This window comes from Heloderma suspectum, chromosome 3, assembly GCF_057233095.1.
Source record: "Heloderma suspectum isolate Gila_16-S chromosome 3, 16-S_ref, whole genome shotgun sequence".
Taxonomy (NCBI): domain Eukaryota; kingdom Metazoa; phylum Chordata; class Lepidosauria; order Squamata; family Helodermatidae; genus Heloderma; species Heloderma suspectum.
In genome coordinates, this window is record NC_139460.1 from 21,986,151 (window position 1) to 22,011,161 (window position 25,011).

Consider the following 25,011-nt stretch of genomic DNA (forward strand, 5'->3'; position numbering starts at 1 on the left):
GGCCTTCCAAATATGCTGACATGTTTCTGTCCTGGGCAGTGCTGGCTTCAGGTTTTTGAGGGGCCCTTGGGCGAGACACCTTCATTGGGCTCCCTTTCTCAGGGACACTGCCTTTTTACCACCATTGTCGCCAGCTGCTTTTGCTGCTGCTCCTCCTCCTCATTGGTTAGCTTAGAAAAAAGGTGAGTAAGGGGAGACATAATAGAGGTGTACAAAATTATGCATAGTGTAGAGAAAGTGGATAGGGAGACATTTTTCTCCCTCTCTCATAACACTAGAACCCAAATACCAATGGGGTCATCCCATGAAGCAGATTGGTGGGAGATTCAGGACAGATAAAAGGAAGGGCTTCTTCACACACAGCTTAGTTGAACTATGGAATTCACTTCCACAGTGATAGTCATCAATTTAGATGGTTTTGGGATTGGACAAATTCAGGGAGGAGAAGGCTACTAGTCCTGATGGCTGTATGCTCCCTCCAGTATCAGAGGCAGTATGCCTATGTACTCCAGTTGCTGGGGAACATGGGCGGGGGTACTGTTGCACTCATGTCCTGCTTGTGGGTTTCCTGTGGGCAGTTGGTTGGCCACTGTGTGAACAGAATGCTGGACTAGCCAGACCCTTGGTCTGATCCAGCATGGCTCTTCTTACGTTCTTATCATTGTTACCTGTTGCTTGCATAACAGACAGAAAGCGGGTGAGCAAGTAGGCAGTGGAATCTACTACTCTTACCACCACTATTGTTTCTCCACAGATGAAGCAAGTAACCATATGCCTTTGCTCAGTTACACTCATGCACCCAGCTTTAGGGGGTGCTTGTAGTAAACAGTGTTAGCCTTCTCTGATGATGTGTAGAAAAGCACTAATAAAGTACGTTGATTTGAACATCTTTTAAACTGGCTCTAGCCTGCGTTTATTGCCTTTAATACAAAATGCTGTGTTGCCATGCTTTCTGTATATAAGGCAACTCTGCTGTAAGTCACACCAGACTTTCCAACACAGGCAACATATAGCCGTCACAACTAGTAACCACTGATAGCCTTATTCTCCACCTGGTTGGCCACTGTGGGAAACAGGATGCTAGAACAGATAGGACTTCGGTTTTATCCAGCAAAGCTCTTTGTAGTAAGAGCAGTGCTGGGTCAGACTAAGGGTCTTATGGTGAGGAAGAGGAGGACCAGCTGAGAGCATCAGGACACCCCCCCCCCCGAAAGCAAACAAACAAACAAACAAACTGCCCCCAAAAGTCCTTATGAAGATGAAAATTAAGAATATCAAGTCAAAAATAATAGGGGAAAAAACCACTGATGGAATAGGCATGAGTTTCTCTGAGCTTAGGTGATAAAACATGATTTGGTTTTGTTTGGTTTTTTCCTTCCAAGGGAGTCTCAATTCCCAAAGATTTACACATTCCTCAATTCCCAAAGATTTATGCAGCCCTCCTTATTAACAAGCAAAACAAATTCTAATTTGTTGACTTCTTTTCTTTTTTTGGTTTTCATGTTGAAAAATGACCCTGTTTATTTTGATGTGCACAGAACAATAAGGTTGACTGTCTATGGTGCGCTCTCCACCCTGGGGCTATGAGTCACAGGGTTATGAAAGATCCAGCGTTTAGCCCTGGCTCTCGATCATTGCTGATGCAGAACTGTGGGACCTCTTCAGTTTGACTGTACCAGTGGAATTGTTGTTCATCCTCTAGCTTGCCCTTGCCTCCAATGGAGCCCAGTCAGAATCAAGACTCTCTTGTGTTTAAACCTACTTGCACACATAGGATCAGTCAAGGCCCAGATGGGTTATAATCTGTATCCTCAGGCTCTGTGCCATCACTATTCATGTTTGTTGGTATGCACTCATCCTAGAGAAGAACTGGTTGATGAAGTGGAAGTGGCTGGAACCTCTGGGGAAGTGACTATAGCCTCTTCAGATGTTCTTCCTCCTGTGTTGAACAAACATGAGAGGAGAGGAGCTCTCCTTCCCTGCCCCCTCTGGTGTCGCATCCCTCACCCTGTACACATGGAGAGGCTGACTATCTGAGGAGAGAGTATCTGTGGAGGCTCTCCACATGATAAGAACCCTGGAAAATCATCCCCCCCCCCCATTCTTGCAGAAAACAGAAAACCTCTTTTGAATGATGAGCAAGATACTTTGAAAAGCACTTTTTCCTCCTTCTCTGTTAGCAACAATGCTAGTTAGCGACAATGTTAGCAACAATGAGGCCAGGGCAATCTACTACTCCGGTGTGCACTGTTTACTTATAGAACTGGTAGTGTTGCATGCACAAGTTACATGTGTGATTGTTACTGCCGGAATGCATGCGCCAGCTATTTTAGCACAACTGCACAGTTACAAGAAGCCATTGGGCAGTGGAGGCTGGTGGCTCCGATGTCAGTGGGGTGGTGAATCCACTCCAGGTTTCAGTCAGAACTCTGAAGGAGCTATCCAAGGTGCAAACTGGTTCTGACTGAAACCTGGAGCGGATTCACTGCCCCACTGACTTTGGAGCCACCAGCCTCCACTGCCATTGAGTGCACTTATGCATGTAGGTGTGAAGGATTAGCCTGAAATTTAACTTGTTGGCCTCCCAACCAAAAACCCTTGCATCTCAAGAGCCTAAGTCCTGGCAACCTTATCTTTCGTACTGTCAACGAATCCTTAAAAACCTGGCATGCTGTTTCCAGTTGCTTGCCAATGCCATAGAAACAAATACACTAATAGTCATTTGTTTTTATTTCTATCTTTGTCCCATGAAGAGAATGACATACTTTCACCCCTCAAGGACAAGTATATGATCACTACAAGAATGAGTGTTATGATCAGTGAATGGCTTCTATACCTGACTGTTTTCTTTTCTTTTTCCATTCCTAAGGGGCTGGGAGGCCCGTAAAGCTGCTGCACAAAATGAGCTGCGTAGAAGCCTTCATGCAGCAGCTGCGCTGCCCTCATTAACATGAAGAGGCTCTCATCTTTTCAGGCTTGCTCAGTAACGATCTGTGAAAAATTGGAAACATTCTTGCCTCACCCCCCAAAAGTATGTTTTGCGTGGTGGTTTTCCTTCCATCAGGCTGGTGTCCTCCAAATGTGCTGGGCTACAACCCTCATTATCCTCAGCCAGCATTGGCTGGAAATTATGGGAAGTGCAGGCCAACATGTCTGGAAGGCAATAGGTTGGGGAAGGCTATTTTATAAGCAACTGAGGTGGTTTCATTTACAGATGTGTCAGAGAAACAACAGTTAATTCACAGTGGGGAGTGGTGTATGCCCTGAGGGGAAAGCACTATATGGATTGGGTCTTGGCCCATATGCAGGGCTGGCCCTACCATCAGGCAGAGTGAGGCAGTCTCCTCAGGCATTAGATGCTGGGAGGTGGCAGCAAGTTGTTGGTGGAGAGAGCTGTGGGCCATGCGGCCTGCCCTACCCGCCCCCTAAGCTAGCCTGCTGCCTTCAAGTGTGGTAGAAGGTGCTGTCCCGTTGCCAGTGTTGAAAAAAGATTCAACTGCCAGTCAGTTGGCTTTTGTACATGAAATGGGAGGGGATGCCATCTTTTGCCCCAGGCAACAAAATGTCTTGGGCCAGCCCTGCATGTCTCTGCATACGTGAGCTCCTAGAGCACATGCCTCACATATTATATCATGTGTGATGTGGAGGGGAGGGGAGAGATGTAACCCACTCCTCCATCATGTAAAGAGGTTTCTCAGTCCAGTAAGGATATGAACCATGCCGGGATCTTTTATCATGCCTGTCTACTTTGGAATTGTTTCTGTTTTATTATATATTGTTGCTACTAACCACCTTGGGTGCTAATGTGGAGAGGTGGGATATTAACTTTGTATAATCCCTCTCTCAGAATAGTAGAACCAGGGGTCATCCCACGAAGCTGGTTGGTGGGAGATTCAGGGCAAATAAAAGGAAGGGCTTCTTCAGGGGTTGGACTCGATGGCCTTGTAGGCCCCTCCCAACCCTACTATTCTATGATTCGATGATTCTTCACACAGCACACAGCCAAACTATGGAATTCGCTACCACAAGATGTGGTGATGGCCACCAATTTGGATGGCTTTAAAAGGGGGTTAGACAAATTCCTGGAGGAGAAGGCTATCAGTGGCTACAAATCCTGATGGCTGTATGCTCCCTCCAGTATCAGAGGAAGCATGCCTGCATACATGAGTTGCTGGGGAACATGGGCTGGAGGGTACTGTTGCACTCAAGTCCTACTTGTGGGTTTCCTGTGGGTAGCTGGTTGGCCACTGTGTGAACAGAATGCTGGCCTAGATGGACCCTTGGTCTGATCCAGCATAGCTCTGCATATGTTCTTACATGATGATGATGATGATCAAAAACATTTCAATTTTTGAGGTCTAAAATGCTGATTGGAAAGATCTAGGATCTAGGATCTATATCCTAGATATAGGATATATCCTATATCTAGGATATAGACTTGGTTCAATAATAATTATAATATAATAATAATGTATTAACCTTGATAATTTTGGAGGTATAAAACCCCCTTTGGTCTGGAAACACTTGCTGCTAGCTTAGGAACATAAGAAGCTCCCATATTCCAACAGTTAGACTATTAGTTCATCGAGCCCACTATTGTCTATGTAGGTCAGCCGTCCCCAACCTAGTGTCCCCAGATGTGCTGGACTGCACCTCCCATTCTTGCATTCCTGCACTGAGCAGGGGGTTGGACTCGATGGCCTTGTAGGCCCCTTCCAACCCTACTATTCTATGATTCTATGATCTCCAGCCAGTGGCTATGGTGCCTGGGGATTATGGGAATTGTAATCTGACACATATGGAAGGCCCTAGGCTCCTCTAGGCTGTCAGGCAGAGGTATCCCCCATCAAAATTATGCATGGTGTGGAGAATGTGGATAGGGAGGCATTTTTCTCCCTCTCTCAAAATACTAGCACCCAATGGGGTCATCCTATGAAGCTGATTGGTTGAAGATTCAGGACAGAGAAAAGGAAGGACTTCTTCACACGGAGCTTAGTTGAACTATTCACTTCCACAAGTTCTAGTGATAGCCACCAATTTGGATGGCTTTAAGAGGGGATTGGACAAATTCCTGGAGGAGAAGGCTATCGATGGCTACTACTCCTGATGGCTATGTGCTACCTCCAGCACCAGAGGCAGTGAGCCTATGTAATCCAGTTGCTGGGGAACATGGGTGGGAGGGTGCTATTGCACTCGTGTCCTGCTTGGGGTTCCTGGTCGACAGCTGGTTGGCCGCTGTGTGAACAGAATGCTGGACTGGATGGACCCTTGGTCTGATCTAGAATGGCTCTTTTAATATCTGTTTTCACCACTGTAAACAAATAAACAAACATGCAGGTTTCTCTTTCCCCCTCTTTCCTCTTTTTCTTGTATGCATGTAATTAAATAACCCTAAGTCTGAACTAAAGTTACTGTGAGGTCCACTCATATAAACCTCTTTACATTCCTCAGTTCTGATCTGCTAATCCCCAATAAATCACCCCTCTTTTCCTCAACCAACCCAGCCTAGGCTGAAGATTTATGCCTCAAGGATTTGTCATTTCCCACCAGACTTAATCCAGAATCAGGATGTACGGGTGAGCCTAAAGGAACTGAGGGGGGTGGGTGTGGGTGGGTGGGAAGGGACCTTGTTCTCTGTATGAATTGAAGGACAATTTGAATTCCCAGTGCAAAATCTGAACCCAGCCATGGGTTTCTAGCAGGGTTCTTGTGCTTTTAAGCCAGGTGGGCAACCATTTTACCCTGAGAGCCATATTCCCTCAGGGGTAATTTTCAGGGGCTGAAAGGATGGGGCTGGGGTCCCATTCCCACCCCCTCCATCACTCACTCATACACACGCACACACACACACACTGGGGTGGGTCCAATTCATTTTCCTGCTTGAGGAGATGGCACCCCCTTCCCTTCCATGTAAAAAAGCCAACTGGATTGGCAGTTGAATCTTTCTTCGATACTGACAATGAGACAGCTGCCTGCACCACACTTGAAAGTAGCAGGATAGCTTAGGGGGTGGAGTGCAGGCCATGTGGCCCAGAGCTACCACCTCCAACAGTTTGCTGCCACCCTTCCCAGCATCTGCCACCATAGGCCACTGACTCATTCTGCCTAATGGTAGGGCTGGCTCTGACATACACACGCACGCACGCACACGTGCACACACACATGCACTCTTATTTGAATTGTGGAGATTTAACCCTTCCGCCTGAATCTGCATGTAGATCACCCCCATCCCACATTGCTATTAACTTTTTAACATCATGCCTTGCTTGAGAGTTTTCCAGAGGCATTTGGTTTGTCTCTATTAAGGACACAATTTCAGTTTTCACTGAAGGGCAGAGACACTGAGATTTCAGTAAAGCAGGATGGGGAAGATTTATGGCAGGGTTTAAAGCTCCACTCTTAAAGATATTCAAGGTCAGTTGCAATAAACCCAGTGTGCTCAGTGAGGGTGCTTAAAAAACAACCCCCAAACCTCATAATAATTGCATCAGTATTCTTTCTTTTTATTTATCAAAATATTTTAATCCCAGTCTTTTGGCCCTACACAGGTCCCCCTAAGACAGCCAACTAACATCAATAATAAAGAATATACACATCCATAAAACAATAAAAGAACAACTCAGCGAACAGTAAAACAAAAAACTAGATACCAGATATAAAAACCACAAAATCACAGTGTGTGTATGTGAAACCAAACCAAAGGCAGAAGAAAAAGGTCTTGACAGCAGTAGACACTAGACAGGCGGCAATCAGGCCTCCTTACAGTATACCATGATCTGGGGGCCACAACTGCAAAAGCACTGTCCTGGCTCCCAGCCAACTGGACCTCTAATGACAAACTACACCTCTGATGATTCAAGGCTTCTGATATTTCTGCAGTGGGAAAACAGGCTCATGTGGGAGACGGCAGTCCTTCAAACAACTCCAAGCAATTGTAATTATTTGGATCAACATCTTTAAAGTAAAGTCTAATATGCCTATGTATGCTCTCCTTGAGATTTTGGCCCCTGATGGGAGAGCCTACGCATGTGCAGCCAAACCAAGAAACCAAATGCACAGTTACAAGATGGGGGAGACTTGGCTCAACAATACTACAAGCGAGAAGGATCTTGGAATTGTTGTAGATCACAAGCTGAATATGAGCCAACAATGTGATATGGCTGCAAAAAAGGCAAATGCTATTTTGGGCTGCATTAATACAAGTGTAGCTTCCAAATCCCGGGAAGTACTAGTTCCCCTCTACTCAGCACTGGTTAGGCCTCATCTGGAGTGCTGTGTCCAGCTCTGGGCACCACACTTGAAGAAGGATGCAGACATACTGGAGAGGGTTCAGAGGAGGGCAACAAAGATGATCAGAGGACTGGAAACAAAGCCCTATGAAGAGAGACTGAAAGAACTGGGCATGTTTAGCCTTGAGAAGAGAAGACTGAGGGGAGATAGGATAGCGCTCTTCAAGTACTTGAAAGGTTGTCACAGAGAGGAAGGACAGGATCTCTTCTCGATCATCCTAGAATGCAGGACATGGAATAATGGGCTCAAGTGACAGGAAGCCAGATTCCGGCTGAACATCAGAAAAAAACTTCCTGACTGTAAAAGCAATACGACAATGGAACCAATTCCCTAGGGAGGTAGTGGGCTCTCCCACACTGGAGGCATTCAAGATGAGGCTGGACAGCCAGCCACTTGTCAGGGATTTCTTTGACCTGGATTCCTGCATTGAGCAGGGGGTTGGACTCGATGGTCTTGTAGGCCTCTTCCAACCCTACTGTTCTATGATTCAATGAAAGTGTGGGTGGCAAGTGGGTGAGGTCAGTGAAGGATGTGACAACGTGGGCAGAGCCAGTGGGCACAGCCCCAGTCTTCTCCTCCATGCAATGACAATCGCACAGAAGAGAATGTCCCCAAAGGATTAATTTCTTCATTGAAACACATCAAAAAGGGAGGGCTCTAATGAGAAAGATTTTCAGTAAAGACACACAATTACATTTCTCGCTGAGATAGCTGTGTCTGAAAATCCTGTCTGAAATATGTCCTTGGCTTAGCAAGTTATTCAGTTTCTCTCAGAACCACATTGTGACTGAAAAACCCTTTAGGAAAACAAAGATTTGCTAGTGTAGCATGTTACATTTTTAGCAGAGCCAGAAAAAATTCCCGCTGAGGAAAGGGAGCGGTCTAGCAACGTATTCTCCTTTTTCGCATTAGTATTTTCTGGGAACTCTCCACAGGTATGCATGCTGGGAGATGTAGCTTGCCAGGGAGAAAAGGATCAAGAAGGAAATTGAATGTTTTTCCCCCTTCCCCAAAAGCACCTCAGTTACTCTGTGGGAATGCTGATGGGAAAAGGTTCCAGTTGATCTCTCTGAAGGGCAGAAGATTTCAATTGTTCCATTTTCAGTCCCATCCTGAATTGTCACTGAGTTAACTTTCGTGTCAATGTGAAGTGAATTTGACATTGCCATTGTTTCCCTGATCGGCTCAGAGGCCTGTCCAGCAGGACATCTCCATGGCCGGGGCTCCTGGGAAATGTGGAGAGCTGCCCCACCTCGTGAGCCGCCGAACTGCAGGTGGCAGTTTCTCAGGGAAATACCCTCAGGCCCCAGACTGACTCCGCCTACTGAGGCTGGTCATTGGATCTTCCCGGACAGGAAGGCGTCTAAGAAGGCTTCCAGTTCCAGTTGAGCCTTGCTTGAGCAACAAGGTCTTCTTGAGCTCTGATGTGTCCCGTATCCAGGTCCAGCCCAAAGCATAGATTCATAGAATCATAGGGTTGGAAGGGGTCTACAAGACTGTTGAGTCCAACCCCCTGCTCAATGCAGGAAGCCTGATTCCCAGGCAGTTCCCCATCCAAGTACTAACCAGGGCTGACACTGCTTAGCTTCTGAGATCAGACAAGATCAGGCACATCTAGCCCTTTGCTTGTCATTGCCTGCTGCAAAGGACAAGATGATGCCTCTCCCCATTCCACATATGAAGGCTAAGCAGACTGGTAGCTGAATCGTATCTCTGCACTAGTGGCGGGACAGCATCCTCCAATGCACCTGAGGGCAGCAGGCTAGTTTGGGGAACAGGGCAGATCATTTAGCACACACAGCTCTGTCCGCTCCCTGCCACCTCACTCTGCCCTGCCTGTGTCCTTTGGTTGACCTTCAGCCCTGACCTCTGCTTGCTTGTTGGTCCTGCCTCATGGTTGGCCTTTGGTTCTGACTACTGGTGTGTCTCATGGGCCATAGGCCACGTGCTTCTGGTTCCCGGCTCACATCAAACTGCTGCCCGTGGTACAGCCCTGACTGGTTCCCGGCTCACATCAAACTGCTGCCCGTGGCACAGCCCTGACTTTTCACCTAAGATGGAGGTGAAAAGATGGAAGAAAGCTTCCCTGTTAAATTGCATTTGGTCACAGAATTGCTAAAAGCAATTGGTTAGGAGGGGGAAGGGGGCAACATTAAATCCCCCCCCAATTCAGGCAGAAGTGACATTTCATTCTGTGTGTGTGTGGGAGGGGGGCATTCTTTCATGGTGGATCATGCAATGTTCATTTTCCTCACCAATGGCTATCAGTGATTTACATCTGGGACCTGCAACAAAATATTGCAGTGCGGAGTGCTCCCGTTCAGGATTTCTGCCAGCCAGCTCTACCCTTTTCCAGAATACTCTATTCCATTCCCTGCTTACCCTGGTTTTCTGGCTTCCCAACCCACTATCCAACAGTCAGTCAGTGAGCATTCTGTGACCACTGAGCATACTCGGTCCTCAGTGGACTGTTTTAGGGTGCCCACCCTTAGGGCTTTTTCTAACCCTAAGGTGGGTGCTAGTTTTGTGCTGTTGTTGCTGTTTTATTGCTGGTTTTGTTGCTGGTTTTTATTGCTGTTTTATTGCATTCTTACTGTTTTTATTGTGTTTTTACTGCTTAATATTGTATCAGTTTTATGTATTTTATTGTTGTTCGCTGCCTTGGGAGGACTTCTGCCATGAAAGGTGGCCAAGAAATATTTAAAATAAATAAATAAATAAATAACTTTTTTGCACTTCTTGAAACTTTGGGGTTCCCCCAAGCCTGTTGATATCTTCCCTCTTGTGTGTGGATGGTTCTGGTTTAGCTACATATAGGCTGGCAGTTAGAGGACACATTCCCCATTAGTATATTTAGGCTTACCCTTCCTTTCTTCCATGGAACTTGAGGAAGGACTACATAGGGGTTTCCCAGGCAGTCTCCCATCTAGGCACAGAACAGACTCAGGACTACTTAGTCTTCAGACTGTGCCCTTGGACTAACCACCATCAACCCACACATCTGGGGCAAGGGGGAAGGGCTTGTCTAGCCACCCCAATTTTTAGGCAGGCTTGAGCTACAGTGCCTCTCATTTTAGAAATGAAGTGTTGCAAATAAGGGATTTTTCAATGACAGGGGTAGTAACATGTCTTCCTTCCTTCCCCTATGCTTGGATGAGCACAAAAGTGAAGATGAAGGAATCCAGAGTTTAAAAGGCCCTCTCCTCACTTTCTTCAGATTTCTACTATGTCTGTCCTCCTGTTCCTTCTGCTGCTATTGCATATGTCTGATTTAACACAAGCACGTTGCTCTCAAAAGACTCATGCTAATTATTGTCAATTAAGTGCCTCATGAATTTTGAGAAGCACAAGGCTCTGAGGTTAATCCTCTTCATCCTACCACCCGGGAGCAAGAGTTCAAGGCTATTGTTTCTCTAGACTGACAAATGAGGAGGCCAGCATATGGATTTCCACCACTGGGGGAAATTTGAGGATGGCTTAATCTCTGTTCCGTGTTTTCTAGAACACTGAGCGGCATATATTCGCACCCCAACAAAATATTCATTGGGTCGTCTGGGGCTCGGCCCCAGGGAGCAGAACATTGTCTCTTTTCCTTCTGTTCTGCAACCAAAAATGGCAGCACACAGGCCACAAGGCCCCTGCAGCAAGAACGGATGATTGTAACATAGAACTGGGTAGCAATTTTAAACAAGACAGCAGAAGTATGCAAACAGAGCCAGCCCCACCATTAGGCAGAGTGAGGCAGATGCTGGGGCAGGAGGCTGCAGCAAGGTGTTGAAGGACAGAGCTGGGCATGTCATGTGATGCAACTCTAAAGATAGCCTGCTACCTGTAGGTATGGAGGAGGATGCTGTTCTGTTGCCAGCACTGAAGTAAGATTCAACTACCAGTCTACTTGGCTTCTTGGTTCCATCTTGCCTTTGCCCCAGGCAACAAAAAGTTCCAGGGCAACCCTGCATGTAGGGGCCTGTCGTTCTCACCAGATTTTGCCTACAGAGAAATTCAAAATGAATGTGGAGGTTCCTTCCTCTTCAGATGAAATGTCTGAGGAATTTCAAAGGAAGTCCAGAGAGTTTCAGTAAGACTAGCAAAAAGTTTTAGGGGAATACCACACATCCCAAATAGTGAAGAGTACGTGTTGACATTTAAATGCATCAGGCATAGACTGAGGAAATCTCTTGCTTAGAAAAGAGATAAGGGAAGACTACTGATATCAGAGAGGATGCAACAGGATTACCCTGTTCTTCTTCTCGACTAAGTTGACAGTATGGATGCTGTTGTTATGTTGTTGTTATGTTATCGTAATCATTCCTTCTATTTCCGATGTTCAGGCTGTGAGTGCCATTGCTTATGTGGACAAAATGGCACTACCCATGCACACGTGGGAGGTATCAACCGGCTTGGGGGAGCCCCAAGGTTTGCAGAAGTACAAAAAAGCTTTAGAAAAAAAAACCCTAACGGGGAAAAATACCCAAACAGCCCAAAGAGGACTGAGCATGCTCAGGGGGGATGGAACATGGACCGTTGGGGAGAAAAATGTTGGGGTTATGGTGGAATGGAGTGGCTGGAATCCTGAACAGCACCACTCTACACTGCAACATTTTGTTGCAGGTCTCACTTGCTTAACCTTGTTACTCATTTGGTGTCAACAAGTCTCCTTAAAAATATTTTTTTCAACTGGAATCTGTGGCCCTCTCCTTCCTTTGCCAGACGATGCTGTTATAGTTTACAACCAACGTGGCTCCTTGTAGGACTCCCTTACTAGTCTGAACAATAACTCAGTTTTATGGCCTCATTTATTACTGTGAGACACTGTCCTTCATGGTATTCCCATCTTCTAAATACTGGTTTCCTATGTGCCTTAGTCTTTGAAATTGTGCTCTGTTAAGATGAGTCCAAAGAAAGTTGCTTCTTTTGATTTTAGGTGTCTCAAACCAGTTGATAAATCAGTGTTCACTTTGATATTCCCAAGACATGGTCTGAAGGCACATGAGGCAGCCACCTTGCTGAAGCTAAGCAGGCCTGGGTCTGGTCAGTGCTAGGAGGGGAGACTACCTGGGAACCACATGTAGCCACCTTGAGTTCCATGATGGAAGTAAAGGTGGGATATAAGTTTAATACATAAATAATAATAAATATTGATGCAGATTTGTGATTTGGCAAAATATGAATTATTGGCACAATCGTTCTTGGAGAATTCCTTTCGCATGCCCAGAGTGCTCATTTTTAAATAAAGGGAATTGGATATGCGGCTTCAAAGCTTTTGTGCCTTGTGTTCCAGATGTGCCTTATTTCTCCCCCCATCCTACCACCAGTGGTAATGGTCAATAGGTCTCAGCACAGGCCGTGCAGCACAGGTGGCATCCTGTGCCCTTAATAACCAAGGAGGTGCCTCTTGGGAAAAGTTACCCACCTGTCTTTTACAGGGACACTTCCTGTGCACTGAGCATGGTGGCTACATGTTGCAGCACTAAATAGGAACAGGAATCTGCCCTCTGTAAGGGCCCTAGAACATTCACTTCGACTCATGCAAAAAGGGAACGCAATGGGGGATATTTCTTTTCAAACAGTGCACTTGCCAAACCTAATATTTTATAAAAGTGTGAAATGAACTCCCTTAAACTGTGGCCTGATCTGCCTCTGTGCAATGGTGTTTATCTAAAGGGTGATCTGGGCCCTGTTGTAAAATATTGTTGTGATCTGTTATGCAAATGGAAGAAATGGCTCTTTCTGGCTCTTGCTGGGGCTTGGATACAGAGCAGAGATCATGAGCACAAATGGGCACATTGCCAAAAGCCACCTTAGAGGGTATGTTGAGTCACACCTATCTTGTAGGGTTATGGTTGAAAGCTGATGTTTATAACTGTTCAGGCACAGTCAAACCTTGTGAAAGGTTTCTTGACAGACGGGTTTTGTTTCAAGATTGTAATTCTGTGGTGCTAAGTGCGCTCTGTTTCTTTATCTTCTTTAAAACGGACGTGGACTGGGCAGCCCTTCAAAGACAGTAGGGGTGAGGAACTATTTGGGGTCCAGACAGGGCCGGTATCAAGGGTAGGCATGATCGGGCCTCTGCCGACGGCCCACACCGCAGCAGGGGCCCTCTGACAAGAGCCCCCTGGAGTTGCTCCTCCTCTTCACCATGGCAACCTGCGTGTTCACCTGCCTCTCCCTCTGTCCCAGGCAACAGTAGGGTGAGAAGGAGGAGCAGCAGATGCCACTGCCTACTTGCTCACTAGTTCGCTGCTTGCCAAGCAAATAAGGGGTAGCAATGATGAGAAAGCGGAGGAGGAGGAGGAATAGCAGTTGGTGACAATGGCACTGAGGGAGGGGGCCCATGAAAGTGACTTAACCAAGGGCCCTCCAAAACCTGGAGATGGCCCTGGGTACAGACTGCCTGTCTAGATCACCCTTCCCCACAGACCACATGATGTCAGGAGATATCCCCGTAGGGATGTACGAAAGTCACCTACCTTTTCGAAGGGTGACATTCGCGGTGGGGGGGAGGCGCTCTGTCCCTCCCCCCTGAAATTCTGGCTGGGGGGGAGGCGCTCCATCCCTCCCCCCCCGAATCCTGGCCGGCTGGCTCCGCACATGGCGGTGGCCATAGCTGCCGCCGTTTGCGTCCCTGCAGTCAGCCGTGATAGGCTATGTAAATGTTTACGTAGCCTATCACGGCTGATTTAAAAGAAAAAACAAACAAATGCGCGTACGCAAATGGCGGCGCCCATGGGCGCCGCCATTTGCATTCCTTATTTTGGCACGTCTTAGTCTATGTAGATGTTTTTTTAAAAATCTAGCCATGATAGGCTACGTAAATCTTTACGTAGCCTATCACTTTTTTTTTTTTAACTGGAAATGGCGGTGGCGGCAGCCAGTCGGAAGACCAGCTGCCGCTGCCGCCACCGCCGAACCGCCGCCGGAGCTGCCGCTGCCAGGAAGATTCGCCGAAGGTAAGTCCCGTCCCGTGGGGGGGCAGGGGGGGCAGACCGTTCCACCACCGATTTCGGGGGGCCGAATGCGCTGGCATTCGGCCTCCCTGAGATTCATGGCGAAATTCTCTGACAGCCCTACATCCCCGTCTACGGTGCCAGCTGGTGCTCTTTCAGCTGGTGCTTTGGCTGGAGAGTCTGCTTTGCTCCACCTGGACATTCCCCAGGCAGGGAATGTGAGGGAGGCATGAAGCCAGTGCCTTTTCAGGCTTCACTCTGCACAGGCTTTCCCTAGCTGGCTGGAGGAGCTCTGCATCTCTGTTGCCGTAGCTCAGTTGGATGGGCCAGTCTGGTGGGCGGTTCCCCATTCCTGAAATACAGGATGCCTTCAAATAGAGGACTGTCATCTGACAGGCCTTCAAATAGAGGGTTGACCTATACAACAAGCAACAGTCTCTACATAACTGGATTAATGCAGCTGTATTGCCACTGTCAGAAACTCCAGGTTCTTGAAAAAGGAGCCTCACAGCCAGAAGCCGAGATTTAGCTTAACCTGTGATTGTTTGTGGGTAAACCTCAGGCTCACAAAAAGAGGACAATGTCAGGGTTGGATCGGAGCCCAGAGAGCCCCAAAGCAGTTCAGATTCTGAGGAAGGGATAGAAACCACGGGAGAGGAACCCGCGCGCTGTTCAGAGGAGCAGCCAGGGGGAGAGCCCCTTCCGGTACACATTCCTGGGACCGATAGTGACCCTGGCAGGGAGAAGGAGGAGCAACAGCAGTTTCTGGACGCTAGGCACCGGCGCACCCTCAAGTGTGAGATGGCGGGTGCTGAGGGGAGGCGCTCAGCCCACTTGGCGCAATGGCAACAGCGGCGCCCCGATGCCCCATGGGAAAGGGGTGGACTCTCTCCTCCTAGCTCATAAGTACAGAGGTTTCCCGCCTTCCCCTCCAAATGGAGATCAACTGATTCCTAAGGTTAGAACCCCCAAGTAGGCAGCTCTCTTAAAGTCTCACTCGTAGGATCAAGCAATTCGCATCTGTAAGCGTCATTGGATTGAATGGGAATAAAGCCTTGGAAAAGAACTCTATTGTCTGCATGTTGATTCTGGCTACCTGAGGATTTCAGAAGGCAGCAGGGGCGACCCCCTTGACAGCCTGCTCAGTGTCAGCCCTGTGATTGGCAGGCAGCATGAAGCTTCTAGTTTGGCTGGCTGTGGTATAAATACTAGAAGCCTACCCTTCTGCCTTTGCTTTGCTAACAAAGCAGGATCTTCTGTCTGTGAACAAGCCTCTGCCATTTTGTTTCCATGTCTGCCAGGTGTCTTCTTCTTCTTTGCATTACCATTTAGATCACAAGTGCAAAAAGTGTTGCTGCCCCAAGCCTTGTCTGGCAGCCCCCACCCAGACTCCCAGACTCTGTTACCATCCAAAAAAGGGGGGGAGGGGAAAAACCCACACCAGAAACAGGGGCTTTGGTTCCTGCCATAGAAGCCTCACTTCTACAGTGCCCTGCAGCTTCCTGTGAAGCAGCGCTTGAAGGTTCCTGCCAGCTTGCTAGAATACTCTGGAGATAGTCTAGGAATGAGGCTTGTACAGCAGGAACCATAGAGCCTGTTGCTAGAGCATTTTTGTCCTTATTTCTGGCAATAGGGTTGAGGTGGCTGGGCAGGAGAGGGCTTCAACTCCTTGATGCTGTAACATGGAACAGAAGTCTTTATTGTAAGACCAAGATCTGTTTCTGCTGGTGTGTGTGAGAGTGTTGTGTGAGTGTTATGCTCGGTGTGAATAGTCTGAGAATGTGTGAGAGGGGTGTGTGTGTGTGTGGTGTCAATAGTTTGAGAATGTGTGAGTTGCCTGTGTGTGGTGTGTGAATAGCTTGAGAATGTGTGAGTGGTGTGTGAATAGTTTGAGAATGAGTGTGAGTGGTGTGTGTGTGCGTGTACTATGTGGTCCCGGAAACCCTGGCAGATATTTAAAGTGGCCCTTAGGGCCAAAAAGGTTGTGCACCCATGATTTAGATAGTTTTTTCCTTTTCACTTCAATAAATGGCTGATAATGGTGATGTGAATAATAGCAGTGTCCGCAATGGCTGCCGTGTTTCATGCACCAACTAGGAAACTTTGGATCTGCTGGACATTTGGGGAGAGCAGAAAATCCACAATCAGGTCAGCATCAGCAGGTCTGCAGGGAGAGCTGGGCCCTCCATCAGCTTGGGTTGGCTGTAAAAAGCCATTTGAATCCATTTTTCATGACCTGACATTTGATCATCGCTAGCTGGCAGGTTCAAAACTTGTGCGGCGACCAGCAAAAGATGCTGCCAACAGGGTGTCGCTTCATGTTCTGGGCACAATAACAGCCTGAGTTTCTCAGAGTGATTCTGTGAAACATGCACATTAGCTTAACAACAGATCCATAAAGAAGGAAGCAACAATAACAAAAGAGAAACTGAACAAAGACGCCAGAGAATAATCAACAAGAAAGAAATCTTCCAGAGGGGGAGCCTGTGGGAAAGAAAGAAAACTATGGCTGTTGCAACAATAACCAGTTAATGTAACCACTTCTTTTTCCTTTTCTTTTTTTAAAGGAATGCTTCTCTGATGCATAAGTTGAGTAAGCAGTCACATCCTCACTAGAGGGTATTTATTCATGTAGTCCCTTGAAGTGAATAGTGTATCAAATTGGCTTGCTTTCTGGCTCTGTTATGTTTCCTGCTATTGCTTTCAGAACTGTAGTTTTTTTCCCCGAAAATGTCAATAATTTCTGCTTTGGAAGTGACGGTTTTTCTCTGGAGCTATGACTTCTCCTCAGACAAAGGCATTTCAGGTTTTAGTGAGGAAGGATGGGGAAGAAATTTCCCAAGGAACTTCCCAAGAAAGTTTCTTGATGAGGGCAAGATTCTTAACCAGATTTGAAGGCCCGTTTTTGGATATATCCAGGATTAAGACCTGGTTCAGACATTATACATCCAGACTGTTCTTCACTGTTTTGGAGGAGAGGCAGGGCCAGGTCTCAATTTGAAGGGGTATTGGGCAAGTGCCCCCTGGTGGTCCTGATGTTATGTTGATGGGCCCCTCAGACTTACCTGGCAGTAGTACTGCAAAGGTGGCCGGGTGCTTCCGTTTGAATTTCCCATGGTGCCCCAGGGTTCCCTAGGTAGCATCACGCCAAGGCACTGGGGAAATTAGAATGGAGGCTTGTGAATTCCATTGTCCAATGTAGAGGGCCCCTGAGCCCTGGGCAGCTGCCCTAGGATGCCAGGTTCTGACATAGGCCTGAGGAGGGGTTACCACACATCTAAAGCCATGGAGGGTGGTGGCTCTGATGTTAGTGGGGTGGTGAATCTGCTCCAGGTTTCAGTCAGAACCAGTCGTAACTCTAAAGGAGCTACCCAAGCAACATGAGATATGTGGCCACCATACACAAGCCCAGTTCCACCAGCTCTCCTTTTTTCAGAGGAAGAATCACACAAAGTGAGCCCTAATGCATATAGATTTCTTTGTGGAGGTGTGCAACTCATGTTTACAAGGACCGGTTCATACACAGATATCAACTTTAGAGGTTCTCCTCAAGGTGTCCCTGCCATCTGATATGATGTAGGTGGTGACAGGAAGAGAAAGTGCCTTCTCACTGATGGCAGCCTACTTCTGAAATTTTCTTCCCAGGGAAACTCACTTAGCCTGATGCCTTACTTACTTTTTGGCATCAGGTGAAGACTTGTATTCTCCCAGACCTTTTAACTCTCTTGCACTGCTTTAATTGCTGTTTGTTTCCATTTTTATTATATTATTGTTTTGTTACGTATTTTATTCTGTATTTTATTGTTTTATTTGTAAGCCACCTTGATATATTTTGATTGATTGATTGATTGAAGGGTGGCATATAAATTCTTAAACAAATAAAAACAAAATAACTATTCAATACATTTTTGGTGTATGGTGGAAGAGAGAGGCATGCAAAAACAATTTGCCAGCCTCCCAAATTAGCTCTGATATATCTAGTGCATAGACCCATTTCATTGACTATAGCAATAGTCACTCAATTTGTAGAATGGGTTCGTTATCCAGAAATATGTGTGCTCCTGGGGAATAATCACAGTGGTCTGAAATGATGCATGTAGATCAGTCTTCTCCAACCTGGTACTCTCCAGATATTTAGGACTACAACTCCCAGCATTCCTGACCACTGGCCAGGCAAGCTGCGGTTGATGGGCATTGAAGTCCAAAACATCTGGAGGGCACCAGGTTGGGAAAGCTAATGCAGTGTGTGTCATGGCCTCCCTCTGACCTCCAAAATGGTGCCCCTGATCTGACAGAGTTTGTTTGACCTACTTTCTAAATATTTGTTTGTGTTGAAAACAGGCATCCCCATATATAGACAAAGCAGACAATAGAAGTGCATTCACAAACATCCAGAAAGGACCTGGCTGCGCCAGTGAGACAAGGAAATCAGGTTAGTGCCTGAATCAAAAATGCAAAAAAAAAATATTCTTATTAATAGTAGTGGCACTTATTTATTTACATAAAATAGCATCAGTGCATGCCCATTTCTGAACCTGAGCTTCCTTCTCTTGTCCCAGTGGCAGAAGACCCCCATGGAACAAGGGGACAGCTGGCCATTACTCTGCCTGCGTCAGGGTGTGATTAATGCTGTGTGCACTCCACTCTGTCACAGGTTCTGCTATATAGCATTATGATACTGCTGCTGTCCCCATTAGGGTGGCCATGTGTACCACCTTACAGGGGCCAGTCTTGTATCTGAATAGCTGTCAGAGGGCGTTCCCCTTTTTGAAGGGATCCTTTATTTGGAGGGCTTTCCAGTCCAAGTCTGGGCCAAATATAAAGAACTCCAAGAAGAGAGAGCCAGCAGAGGCCTTTGCCCACCTGAGCAGACACACAAGTCCCCTCTTCTCCACTATGGTGAAATGTATTTTATTTCATTTTAAATTCTAGTAATTATTACTATGGCATCTATACATATAAATTAGCATATGCCAATCTCTGTCCAATTTTTTCTTTTTTTGGTGACATGTTTCTTCTTAAGTCCATATGATATTCATATTTCCTCTTCTTTCTTCTCCCTTATCGTCTTCTATGAACCACCTGACCCTTTGTGAGTTTGAAATATGGGCTGTTTTTAATTTAAGCCGAGGTAATATAAAGGCCAAAAGGATGTCACAGTCATTTTGAAACACAAATGAATCAGATTTCGTGTGTTTGTCTTTACAGAAGAAACAAAAAAACAAAACCCACGGCTTAAAAACAAAGTTCTTTGCTTGACTGCGTACGAAATGATCTCCCTCCTACACAATGGCCAGTGCATTCCTGCAAATAGAACAGATCAGATGCATTCTATCGGGCAAAATCATCATAGCTTTATACATAACAAGAAAGCAGGGTGGAGGTGGTGGAAAAAGCTATAGCACTGTTCAAGATTGCCTGTTCCCATATACACCCTTACTTGTTGTGCCTTAAGATCTTCTGACCCAATGTCCTGATCTGAGTGCCTCCTTCCTCTAGAACAGGGGCCCACAGCTCGTGTGCCAGGGGCTACATTCGGCTCCCAAAGGCCTTAACCATGGTCCCCGTATCTCTTGCTGGTGCCACCCCGCGCTCCCTGCCAGCCAGTTTACCACTACAGCTGCCTTCACTCCCACTGCAAACAGACCAGGCATTGTTTCTTTTGCCTTCTGGAAGACCAGAACTGGGCACCACCATTAGAAAAGCAGCTGATGGTAGAGTGGAAATGGTGTTGTGGGGGAAGTGTGGACAGCGGGAAGGGTCCAGCATCCCCTTCCCAACCATCATGTTTCCACTTCAAATCCCACTTACACTCCATACTTATTCGGCATGACCTGTAGACTCCTAGAATCCAACCTTAAACCCATGCTGAAAACAGACCCCGTAAAAGGTGTGTGCACCCATATATTCGCATTCATTCAGATTCTGTTCCTAATTGTATTTTCCCCTGCTTTTGTATCCTCTTCTACAGTTTGCTTGATCCTTGTTTCAAATTACCCATGATACAGGGTACGCCTGCTATGGATTATAAATTGTTTTCAGCAGCTTGCACGCTCTCTGTTGCAATAATCTAATGCCTCAATGTTTTTCATTTTGCAGGGAGAAAAGAACAATTAAGGGAATATTAAAATAATTTAATTTAATTTGACAGTTTCTTCTCTCCCCTCCCCTTTAGTTGCTTTCAGTTGCACAGTGTAATGGGCTTTGTTCTACATTTGCGAAGTGAAAGACTGTTTGCAGGTAAATTCAGTGGGGAAAGAACGAGGACTGGTTTACTGAAGATTATAACAATTCCCTTTCCAGTGCATAACAAAATTGCTCTCCACATTCTTTTAGAGGCCATGTAGAGGAGGCATTCAAGTCTGTTCAAGTTTTTTTTTTTTTAATCTCACCTTTGCAGGAAGCCCAGGAGGGATGGTAAATTAGCACCTCTCCCAGTTTTGGTGGTTGGGCCTGGACTTAAACTAGAACTCTTCTCCCCTATGTGTTTGCTTCTTGCTTACAGAAAATTGATAAAACAAACAACACTGGTCATGGATAGACTGAGCTGATTAATAATTCCTACATCATCATCACCACCGCCGCCATTATTTTTACTACTGCTGCTGCTACTACCAGACTGTACCATCCGTGTGATGGGATTATTTAGTAATGATGCCTCCTGTTGAAAGGCAATTAGCAGAAAAAAAAACCAGAATGAGCATTTACCAGTCCCACGTGCACACAGGCTGTTCTTCGGTGAAAGGAAAGAAAACAGTTTACTCACAGATATTCTTGCATATACAATGCAGGTGCAGTGTAGAGTTTCAAAAGGAGTTTGTTCAGTCCATTTTGTGTTCCATTACACTGGCAGGAGCAAGATCAAACACAAGTGCTCCCAGCAATGGTAGAAGTCAGAGAGAGAGGGCGGGAGGAAAGAGAGGAGCAAAAGGAAGAAATAACAGGAAACCGCACTGTAGGCTATAGAGATCCTAAGGCTAGCTGTGGTCAAAATTCCCATTCATTAACTAACTGCAACACTACCCCCTTCCTGTAACTTGCAGATGAGGTTGCAATATTCCCCACACAATGTGCATGGTGTTTTAGAGTATAAGATCCCTGCCCCAAGGACCATACAATTCTGTCTGTCTGTCTGTCTGTCTGTCTATCTATCTATCTATCTATCTATCTATCTATCTATCTATCTATCTATCATGGGTTAGATCCAAGATCTGCCTTTCATCTATGGAAGAATTCCACTCACAGAAGGTGCCTCTGCCTGATTTTCAGGCATTCCCTCTCCTGTGCTCCCCAGCTCACCTCCTTCAGCAGGGGCCCTGACCTAAGTCTGGAGCCAATCCTATATATTTATTTAAAGCATTTTTATCCCACTCCTTAGCCAAAGAGGCTCCTGGAGTGGCATACATACACTCAATAAAAACAAGACAGCCCCTGCCTGTGGGCTTGCAATCTACAAAGCCAGGGCACAGAAGGAAAAAGGGATGGCGAGGGAAGGGGGGGAGGAAGCGGTCCTTTCAGCAAGCTCTGGTGGAATGGCCCCACTTCCCATCGCATCTCCCTCTGCTGTTGCCTGCTGGAACAGCTGCTCAAAACAATCAAAAATTCAACACAGCATAAACAAAAGAGGAAGGGGAGGGAAGTAGAGGCTGGGATAAATAGGGAAGCAATATGTGCTTGTTTCAGTTACTCGTGGTTAAGCTTAGTTACAGGCTTGATTTGTTTGTGTCTTTAAAACATTAGTATGCCACCCTTCCTCAAATAGATTCCACAGGGGTGAACAGCAACTATATCATTAAAACATTAAAATATACATGGTTAAAATATATATGGTTTAATAACATTAAACCATAGCATTCAGGATAAAATGAGGCAGCAACTTAAAATGTACAGCAGGCTAAGGCAGGGGTGGGCAGAAGGTAGATCTGTATCACCTGGTAGATCTCTTGGTGATTTGCAGTAGATCAGCCAGATTTCTGAGTTGTCTGTGCTGATCTACTGAGCAACAACAAAATTACTCCCCTCCCACTCTAAAGTATACTACCGAAATGAAAAAAGCTTGTGGTAACCAGGGTGGATTTTTGTGTGGAAGGACTGTGAATTTAGTTCAGTTCTGGTGCTCAGAACAAATTTCTGGGGTCAGAATACTTTGCTTCTAGGGCACAATCCTATGGGGATAATCGGCTGCCTCCAAATTCGGAGGCTGATGCCTATCCAGTGCAGGGTAGATAGAGCACGGAGGGGTTCCTCTCCTCCGCGTTCTGGCCGCCTTGTATTTGCTGCTAGACGGCCAATTTCATCTGTCTAGCTGGGGCACGTTGGAGCGGAGGGGGGAGGCCGGATGATGCATAGGAAGCGTAACAGAACTTCTGCAGTCTCCTCCCCGCCCCCAGGGATGCCCCCTTTTCGCCTGCTCCATGCTGCTCTTATGAGCGTGGAGCCGGGGATGAACCACGCTGCTTACGAGGCGGTGGTGGAGGGGGTGGGGAGTCGAGTTTCTGGGAACCAAGCTCGGAGTTCTGGCTCTGAGCTTGGTTCCCAGAAACCAAAAAATCCTATGGCCATCTAGACACTGTCTAGCAGCCATAGGTTTGCACCCTAAATGTCTGCCTTTTGCACCAGGCTCCAGTTGGTGGATCTCGGAGGTCTAGTAAACATCAAAGTAGATCACAAAAGCCTGAAGTCTGTCCACCAGTGGGACAAGGCACATCTCACATTCAAATGCCTGGGAGAATTAAAATGTCTTAACGTGGTGCTGCAAAGAATGTAATGTATATGCCAGGCACAACTCTTTAGGAAAGGCATTCCATAGCCGGGGTGCCACCACCAAAAAAGCCCTCTCCTTTGTTATTGCACTGCCCAATAGCAAACCTTCCTTCTGGTAAGGAAGGCACTTAGATAAGAGTTTCAGCAGAATGTCTCAAACATGGGCAGATTGCTACTGGAAGAGGTGCTCCTCTGGGTATTTGGGTCTAAAGCTGTTTAGGGTTTTGAAGGTAAGTACCAGTACCTTGAATTGGCCCTGGAAGTGAACAGACCATGGGTGGGCAATACATGGTCCATGGGCCACATGCAGCCCCCTGGCCTTAAGTGCCCCCCCGTCCCTGCTGCCTCCAAATTTTCTGCAGTGGGGGCAGAGGCAAAACAATTGGCAGTTTGCTGCCAAATTTTGGAAGCAGATGGTGAGGGTGGCCTAAAAAGTCCGGATTTAGTTTTAAAAGAAGGTGCGTAACTTGTTTAAAAGTTAAACTTGGCCTTTAGACCATCGTGGGTTGCCACTGAAATTCAGTAGCAAAGTGCCAGCTGCTTTGCTGCTGTCACTGCTGAAATTCGGTATCTAATGGTGGTGCCCTGCCAGTCTATTAGCCTCAAAAAGATAAATTTCCCTCACTACAAACCAGAAAGTACAAACATGATTATTTCTCTGCCCTGGCAGGATTTCCAAAACATAGCACATGCTAGCAAAGTTGTGAGAACATCCCTAGAATAATGGGTAGGGAACAAAAAGGGAGAGAAGCACCCCATTAACCTTCTTCCACATTTTGTTCAGTACTAACCATGGCAGGAGAACGCTTAGCAAGTCAGCGGCCTTGGCATGACACAGCAGCGTGGGTGTTCCGATGGTTTTAATACTCTGCTGTGCTTGGTGATAAATGTGGTGCAGGAGCATTAAGGCTGCTTATCTTTTGAGATACAAAAGGATTTCAGAGCATGGAGTGCATCTTCTCATTTATTTTTCTCTTGCTCAAACTTTTATCTTTATTATAATTCTGGCAAGTTCCCACAGGTACTACAACCAGAATTTTGAGATTTTCCCTGGTTTAATCTTGATAAAGCCCTGGGTAGTGTTTTTCTTTTCTTTTGTTCCAAAATAACGTTGGTTAGGGTGTGGCAAAATTTATTCGTGAAGTCTCAGTAAACAATTAAGTGTCTTTTATTAACATGCAGGATTAAGATAACCACACTTTTAACAAGTCCTAACTTTGGATTCTGTCTCACTGAATACAAATAAATGAATAACATGTCCATTCATTTTGGAGCTTGTAATGTATGCGTCAACATGTGTATGTATTATGTGTGTATGCAATATGTATGTATGTATGTATGTGGAAGGTGTATTACCTGGCTTTCAGCACAGAAGATTCCCAAGGTGGGATGCAACAATTAAAATCACAACACAATAAAATCATCGAGAAGCAGAACAACCCAACAGTAGCCAGTTTAAACAAACAAACAAACAAACAACCCTCAATAAAATCAAGAGGTTGGACCTAGATCTAGTGATACAGATCTTATGTTAGTTATGACTAATATGAGTCTCATTGTTTTCAAAGGGTCTAATCCGAAGCAACATGACTGTCTAAAATATAAAAAAGTATTCTTGGATTTGGTACCTTTCAGCTGGAGGCCAGTTCTACAACTTAGGGGCCAAAACAGAGAAGGCTGCACTGTTGTGGTTACCAACCTGATGAATGATGGTACCATCAACTATTCTTTTATTTAGTGCTTGATGGGGAAGGTGCCCCCTTCTTTTCAATCCTGGCACCTTGGGCACAAGCATGTTTAACTCGGAGCCTATTTAAATGTTGCAACCTGAGAAAAAGCACTTTCCTGTTGTGGTGCTCTGTGGGGCAAATAGGGCTTTCACCCGATATCTTAGCCCAAATACATCTAGATCCAGATTTAGTTATGGTTATGGGAAGTGGCGCTGCTGAGCACTTAAAAGGTTTGGGGCACAGGGCCATTAGAATCTGCATAAAATTTACATATGCTAATT

At 46.1% G+C, this 25,011-nt stretch overlaps 1 protein-coding gene across 1 annotated transcript in view; it reads right to left on the bottom strand.

Moving 5' to 3' along the window:
• Nucleotides 1-19,129: 19,129 nt before the first annotated feature.
• Nucleotides 19,130-25,011, bottom strand: part of FAM76B (family with sequence similarity 76 member B) — an 87,356-nt gene continuing 81,474 nt past the window's right edge. The window contains exon 14 of the transcript XR_014788961.1: nt 19,130-19,541. The gene's annotated coding sequence lies outside the window, so the exon portion shown is untranslated. The remainder of the gene's footprint in view (nt 19,542-25,011) is intronic.